Source organism: Phaethon aethereus (assembly GCF_964289735.1).
Source record: "Phaethon aethereus genome assembly, chromosome: 3".
Classification (NCBI taxonomy): domain Eukaryota; kingdom Metazoa; phylum Chordata; class Aves; order Phaethontiformes; family Phaethontidae; genus Phaethon; species Phaethon aethereus.
This window is the reverse complement of record NC_138576.1, coordinates 109508502-109517343: the sequence shown is the minus strand read 5'-3', so window position 1 is coordinate 109517343 and position 8842 is coordinate 109508502.

Sequence of the window (8842 nt, the reverse complement as noted above, 5' to 3'; positions counted from 1 at the left end):
ATCACAGGGTTTAGGGTTACCGAAGATTGGCATCTATCACAGGATGAGGTCAGCCTCCTTTGCCTGCAGTGAAGACACAGAGCAGCCACCTCATCCATACTCTGCTTTCCTGGGATGCTGCTCTCTGAGCTATGCATGGACACCTCATGTAAATACACAAACTTCCCATTTTTGTGAAAAGTTGTAGCTCCAGACACCACCTGGCAGAAACTGAGAAGACAGGCGACGGAGGAAGCTTTCCAAGAAGGAAAAGAGAGACAGCTAGAAGTTGCGCCACAGCAACTGGCTGCAGGTGGATCAAGAATCCAGCCAGGGAGTTGGATCCTCCTGTGAAGAGCGGTCACCAGTCACACTCAAATGAATTACACAGACCAATACTATGAGAGTTTTCTAAATGTACTGCAGAAACCATAGACTGTCCAAAATCAGGCTTAAAAGAGGAGAACACAAGATCGCTTCCAACATCACATGGTAACCTTTTTCACCCACTATTGATGGAGAAGCTTTCCTGATGCTTCACCCCTGCATATGTAGTCTGCAAGTTATGTCATCAGTGACCGACACTGAAATTTTCATAGCTGGGTAGAATTGATAAATACCTGTCTACCCTGAGAGGATATAAAAAGTCCGTAGCCAATCAACAGAAGACCATTAAACAACTTGTATATTTTTGCTCCACCTCTCTAGGTTTACTGTATCACTTTAATGCATTGCTGAACTGAAACACGGGGGAAACAAAGCTAGAACTGGCAGAGTAGCCCATCATTTAACATAAGAAAGCTGATCGCAATATGGGCCAGCTAACAATAGTTCCCAAGGAGCCACTCCAGCAGTCAGAATCAGCGAGCTAGGATGGAGTCCTACCAAGAGCCCGTTGCTCCTGATCATTGGCAAGGACATGACACAGCAGTTCTGCTCCGTTTGGGCTTTGCAAGGTGTCAGGAATGTTTTGTTGACCAGTTGCTCTGTCTTTATGAAAGCCTTGAAACAAGGCAGCCGTGCAGAGATGCCTTAATACAGGCAAGAAACTACATCCAGAATTTCTGCAAGTCATAAAGTTCCAGGGCAAACTTTTAAAAGGGCAGGTGATTTTTGTAGCCAACAATATTGGTGACTGCAAAGGTTGTGCTAGCAGTAAACAAATTTCCAGGTCTTTGAGTTCTTAGTGCTTGCATGCAGTCGTTCATACTCTAGCCTCTAGCAGGGTGAGGCACAAAAACAAGATGACAAAACAAGAAATTACAAAAGTAACGTCCTCGTTCGAGAACACACTCTTTGTCTCTCCTAAAATTTGTACCAGGCTCTGGGAACAAGATATCTGCAGGAGATATGGATGTTAAAACATGTTGCAGAGAGAAAAGAGAGACCTACAATTGCATCAAAAAAGCACCACCAATTCATAATTACTGACAGTGCACCAGGATAAGCGATTGTCTCTAGACATAGTCGATGGATTCATTACACTTAGAACAATATTAAAAAAAAAAAAAATCTTTCAAAGGATCCCTGTTGTCTGGCAGCTTTTATTGGGATTTCTCTGGAAAATACCCTTCTAATGTTTGCTACATAGGTTTTAATTTACACTAGAAACACAGGGACAAGACTTTCTAATCCAGTGATGTATCAGTGCTCAGCACTGGGCTGATTGCTCATAGAGAAAAAGAAGTGGATATAGTCATAATAAATTGTTTCTGAACTTCTTTGAAGCTTATAAAAGTGCTGTTACAATTTAAAGGAGGCTTGACAAGGTTCATCAAAGATTCATCGCTTGTTGTTGTAGATTTCAAACGACGAATGAGAGAAGGTACATTAAAATTCCGCTGCTGCCGCTACTACTTCGGGAAGCTTCTGGAGGACAAATACTGCTTCTACCTAAAGGCAACAGGTTTTGAAAGAATGATTTGCGTTTTCCAATACCACTTAACAATCTTATTTAATAATTAACTTTAAGGGACATTGCCTGCGCTCACAAAGCAAACCCATGACAGAAAATACAACAGATTCCTTCACAGATATTCAAAGCCAAAGCACTGGCTGCTGCTCTAAGAATGAGAGTGCTCTGGATTGACAGGCAGGACTGATCAGCTTTAATTTTTCTCGCACAGACCTCGACAACTGCATTTGGGTTTTCAAAGGCCAGAGTCAAAGAATAAGCACTTTTGGGGAATGTCTTCAGCATCCCTTGAAAAAAGGCCCTCGGAGGACCTGGGGTGGGGTGGCTCACCATGACCGCGCAGCAGCTCCTCTGAACTCGCCAGCGGCGCTTGTCAAAAATGAATTTTAAATGAACTTGTTAGAAAAGCCACTGCAGTCCAGAAATACAGTTTCCTCTTCTTGCTCAGTAGAATCCCATAAGTAATATTACTGCTTGGACCTGCTATATGGGGCAGATACACAGCGAGAACAGAAGATCACTTCCCTTTGTTCGTTACATTAACAGACAAGAATTTATTCAGCTTCTAGACAGCTTGTGTGTGTGCACATCAAGGAGCAGGCAGTTAAACACTGAAGTATTTAGAGGCTTATGAATGGACAATAAAAGGGATACGGAAAACCCTTAGATCCCTTTATAGTTCATCTCATGCAATCTCTCAGAAAATATCCACATATGCATAAAAAACCCTCCAGTCTACTTGGGTGTTGAACTCAAGGATCTAGAACTGGAATATTAAGTGGCCAGATTCCCAGGGGGTTTTACTTCTGATTATAAACACTGCTCCCCTGGTGGAGTTAACCTGTGAACATTCCTCAGCCACTACCGTGGAAAATTCAGTTGCCCACCAGTAACCTCCATGACTCTGCACCGGGAAAGGTCGGGGGGTGCCTACACCGCTGCTTGCAGCGGGGCACGTTCCTGCCGGTGAACACAGCTCTGCTGTTTCGCAGCTGGTTTATATCTCTCAAAATCTATCGTCTTTTGCCAAACAGAGGCAACTTCCATGCTTCAAAATGCTTCTCATCTAGTCTTGTAACAAATTCATGCTAATGCAGATCAACACATTTAAATATTATATTCTTAGATACGTGAGGCTTCTTAGATACATGAGGCTTTATTTGTACTTCAGAAAAAAAAGTTTTCTATCAAATTGGCTGACTTCCATTTGTACCTAGTTAAAACCAAAGTAGAATAATCTTATTCTCAAACAGACATCCACAACCAGACAAGTGATCGGGATTAAAACCAGTGCCACCGTTTTAGTCTAAGCTTGTGCTGGGTTTGCTTTCAACACACCTCCGAAAGATGGGTAAAGCAGGATGTCACTGTCTGATAAAGCAAGAGGGTAACAGGGTAGAGGAATTAGAAGGGCGCAAAATACTGAAATGGGGGCCCGTTCAGATTTTTTTACTCTGTACATTTTAGTGCTTTTTGGCAGCACCAAATTACAGCACTGCATGCATTCAGAGGCTAAAGCGCACCGACGCGTGTCAGAAGGCCCTAAGGCACAGCCACACCCCAGGTCAGCTGCTGATCTTGGCGGCAGTGGAACAAATACATTTGGACTAATTCCGCTGAATTCAGTTGCTTCCTCCCATGGGAAAAAGTATTAATTATTTATGATTATGATACCACCTAGACATGTAACTCCCAATTTCAGCCATGCAGTGCCAGACATTACTCTGAGAAAGAAACGGCTCCATCTCACAAGAGCTCATAATCTAAACTGACGAGAGAGACAAAATGAGGGAAAAAGGAAGCGCTATCACCTGCAGCTGGTAGACGGACATGAAGTGCCTGCCCAAAGTGACAAAGGACGGCTGTGTAACAGGTAAGAACTGAACTCTCATTTTCTCGGTTCTGATAACTCAGCCACGAGACCTTCATTTCTTAAAGAGGGATTATCTGGCTTTGCCTTATTTTTATATCCTTTCTGGCTAGCTGATTAGAGGATGTACCCTGCAGCTAACAGGAGTCAGTAAACTGCACTCAAATAACATTTTAAAGTGCCTAAAGTATTTAGGAGTCTAAGGGCTCCCCTGTATGGAAAATGAATCTAAAGAGCAACGAAGGACTGGAGAATACATTAGCTATTCTGCATTAACTTCCTCCGTGGGCACCTCCAGTGCAAACTACCTGTGAAACTGCAAACTCCATTTTACACGGCTGTAGCGTATGGAGCGCAAATACAAGGACCTGGTGAGGAATAGCCACCACGTGGCGAAGTCTTAGTGCTTCCTTCTGTGTACTGAAGTCTTGGTATGTGGACAAGTGCTTCATCTCACTTTCAAGAGGTTCTTAGGATCCTGAGCTCTATTAAGTAAATATCCAAATATTTTGTGAAAAGTAGACCTACGCTCTGAAGTCATTTAGGAGCTTCTGAAATTTTTATCCTCAGTGTACAGAAGTTAGTAATTTGAAACACAGTTTCTAATTTAGTGGATGATCTGGACTTACGGTCATTTGAGAAGAGTCTGAGCCCTTGAATGAATACAGCAATGGTCTGTCTGGCTTCAGCTGCTGTCTCTGATAGCAGCCACCTCTAGACTTTTCAGAACCAAGTGGAAAATATAATAGATAAGCTGGTCATAGGGTAAATAGTCTGCTGAAGTCAACCTGTTGGCAATTGGATGGCTCCTGAAAGCTGAGGGTTTATAACTCTTGTATAGTTTTATTCTTTCAAATGTAGCTGTGGAAGTGTTTGTTATAGTATAGGTTCACGTGGACCAATACTGAGTATTTGGTGCCCCAACACTTGCCTCTTTTGTGACAATGCATTCATTGATTAAAATGCAACGTGTATTTCTTTTCATATTTCATACCTTTGCCTCTCAATTTTTTTTCAGTGCTCCCATTGTTTGTATGTTGTAAGAAAGGATAGGTAAGAGCCCTCCTCCCTCCACTGGTTACTTTATACAACTTCATAATTTAGGTATATACCTCTTTATGGCTGGATGACTACTCAGCACTGGAAAAGCACGAGTGCTGAAAATCAGACCCGAGGAGAAACACATTTCAAAAACGTGGATTTAGTACACTTTGATATGTACTAAAATGCACCCAGTAAAAGGGAGGGTGGGAGGAAGGCTTCCAAAATCAATGTAGCCATTAGCCAGTCAATGCTGGTCATTAGGCATAGGAAATAAGTCTTCCTTTCAGACAAAAAAACCCACCACAAAATAATAAAAGCTGAAGCTCAAGAACAGGTTGGTGAAAATCACTCTTACCTGATGGTATTTTTCAACCTGGAGACCAGTGTATACTTGTAAATACAAGGTAGGTCAACATCACTGTCTGCAAATGGCTAAGAAGAGTTTTGGACTGTGATGTTCTTACCTTCTGAAAGGGCACATGATTCAAAGCGACAAAGTGGATGTCACCTGCTCTGTAGTAAATGTGGCTACATAATGAGATGTTTCTGGGCAGCTAGGAAGACATAACCAAGCTTGTATTTGCTCATATTCTTGAAGAACTGTTGCTGTTGACAACAGCAGTATTCAAGTGGTCTTCAATAGTCCAGAGACCCACAATAAACAACATCAAATCCCAAAATTACCTTTGAATAACAAGGCTCTCTAGAAATTTGCTAAAGAATCTGCCATGTTTGCTATATTTTGTGTTTGCATTTAATTTGTTTTTTTTGGTAATACATTAAATTTGCTATATATTGAGAGTCAGGTAAGGTCTGAAAATGTGTTAAGTATGTCTTGGAAAGCAAATACAAAGAAGTATTACATATGGAGCAGAAATTCCCATTTGCTTGTACTATATGACTTGCACTGTATATTACTTGTACTATTATTTGCTTTGTACTCTATACTACTATGCACAGGTGAGAGCTATTCCATAAGACTGGATCTCTGCCATGTTACTTAAGATACTTCCATAAATCTTGGTGTGGCTTGTAGGAGCTATGCTTTCCAGTCAGTGTTTCATACTAATGATCAGTGGTTGCAAATCTGTTTAACATGACTGAAACTGTGAGAACAGTGGGACAGTTGGATTTCTTCACATCTGTCAGGAGAGTGGTGATATTAGGGATACTTCACGGGAAAAAAGGAGCAACATCTATTCAAGCTTTGGACTAAACAAGAGATTTGGGGTTTTTAACTCTTTACTCCATTTCCATAATATATGACCTAAACATGTGGTGTCCATATTAGAAAAAAAAATAATTTAAAAGTGCTTTATATCCCTTCAGGGCTTTACTGAGAGTTCGACTACCCAGAAAGTCATGGAATTGAGCCACAGTAGTACATTTTCTCTTACATGTGAACTTGGCCAGCAATTTAAAGGTAAGAAAATAACTACTTTAATTGTGTAAGCACTTAATATTTCTAGAACTGTGATTTATTAAATTGCAGCAGAATATTATCTGCAGCAAACAGCTTCATTCTTAACTTGAGTTGTACCACTGAAATACATCATTAGAATGTTGTTACAGCATGTTCATAGGTTTATCTGAGAGAAAAAGAGGGGAGTGCTGTATTTTAGAGCAGAATTTTCCCTCCTTCCCACCTACAACTGCATTACTGTGCAGAACAAAAATAAATCAGAGCACTGTGTTCGTGAGGAATGAATGATCAAAAAACTCATCAGAGCAGGAATATGGACTGAGATCACTGATGCAAAGTTCAGTGTAGCATGGATGGCAGACTAATATTTGTTGCTTCCCAAATAAAAAAAATCTTGATTTATTCAACTTTTGGATCTCCTGTTCTATTTGTAGCAACCCAAGCTTCATCCAACATCCAATAAACTTTTTGATTAACTAACTTATTGGTTTGAGGGTTTTTTCTATTTTTAATTTCCATTGATCTCTTGGTGGAAATTGTACAATGCTAAGTGGGGCTCACATGATATAAAAGGTAAGATTTCCATTAACTTCCATGAAGGCAGATTTTTACCAAGTTGGTATAACTTTCTGTGACAGTTTGGCATGAGCATAGAAATGTTACACTTATCCCTCTGAAATGCTTGTTCCTCTGCCATTAACATCATTCAGTTAAATGGATGTGATATCAAGATCTGAAGGATGGGATCCCTACCGGCAAAACTCCAGGGACTTTCCAGAGTGAACCTATTTCCCATGTAGCTCTAGAGTAATGGACATTAAGTGAAGCCTATTGGAAACAACGGAAAATCTCCAGTAAATGCAAGGATTTTGCATCATGCCCTGTAAAATATTTTTTACAAAAATATCTGTGTGGAGACAATTGAGAAAGGAAAAGCAATAGATCGCTAATACCCATACTAATGTATGAGTAATCATGACCCCAACAGCAGTGCCAGACCGTAACAACCTCCGTGCAGTTTCTGTAAGAATGTGTAGGTTGACGAACTTTTTCTTCCACTTTCAGTGGCTTAGTGCAAAAGGAAGAGTATGGCCCAAGGAAACAGACGGAAAAACATTTCTTACAGCTTAAGTGCAGTTAATTATTTGTAGGCGAAGCATTCTGCTATCAGCATCGATTTGCTGTATTTGAAACTGAAACAGTCATAGCTGAACAGTCATTCAGCATCGCTGCAATTACCTGACTATAAATAGGACGGGCAGAACCACAGAGCAACACCCTGCCCACGGGGCTGCCTTTTCAACCCATTCGGAACAGGCAGCTACAGGCCTGCACACTGTGTGGCTACCCCTTTGGTAGCAGCTCATTCAGGTCCTCTCACATTTTTTTTTCCATCTCCTCCCTTCTTCCTTTAAGCAGATTCAACAGTTATGAGAAGAAGAAAAAAAAAAAGAGTATTATATGTATGGAAAGATTTCATAAGCTAGGTATTGCCATTCTCACTTCACAGATGGTGCAAATGAGGAAAATGAATACTCATTTAAGCGTGTGCTCACTGCACACCTGTTTGAAGGAGCAAAGGGAGATGATGTGTTTTCCTATGACTTGTGTGGAATTTATCTGTATCACCAGAACATGTAAGAGAAGAAAACTGCTGCTCCTAAGCAATGGCATTCACCCTTCTGGGAAAAGAGACAGGAGCAGGTTTGGGGAGGAAATCTCTAGCCTCCACCAACCAACAAGGAGGAACTGGAGACAAAAAGGATGGCACAGATTATTTCTCCCACAAAAGTGTGACATGGGGAAGAGACTGCCTCGTGACTAAAGATCACAGCACTTTTTCTGTTACTCATCAACAGCTATGCAGTTCTTTACTTCCCTTGCTTTGGGCAAAGTATGCTTAGCTTGTGTTTAGCCTGATACACAACCGGGAATTGAGAGGGCAACAGATACCTGGTATCACTCCTTCTTCCTTCCTCTGTTTGTGCTTCTTCTCTTGTAACACGGCTGGCAAGTCTAAGAGAGAACATGACAAGTCTGGTCTTGAGAACACCCACTCTACATAAGTACAGCTATTCACAGGACAGACCACACAGCCACAACACAGAAGAATTCAGGATAAATCTCCGGACTTTTTACAGGAATCATACACCTGCTGTTCTATGACAGAGCTATTTGACTTTAGAAAAAAAAAATTTGAGATTTTTGTACCCTTTGACAAATCCAGGGAGACAATTATGTCATTGTAAGAAAATTACTAATTTGAATACCAGTATGAATGTGGTATTGAAACCTACCCACCACTACAGCAGCACCACCACGTAACGGTTTAGTGCTGGATTGCAGCCAAGTGGCAGTAGCCTGTTGGATTAACCCAGCAAGATACTGCAGCCCACCTGGGTAACAACACAGAGCAAGGAACATGCTGAGGGCTGTGTCCTACTCTGCTGTCTGCAAGGCCCACGACACTAGCAGCTTCTTGATACTGCCAGACACCTTAGAAGGCCTCATTACTCTTGAGTTCTGGGTTGGAGATAACTGCCTTATATTAAATTTCCTCCAATTAATGCTTTAGCCAGTTTCATAAATGATTTCTGCTCAGGAGAAGCTT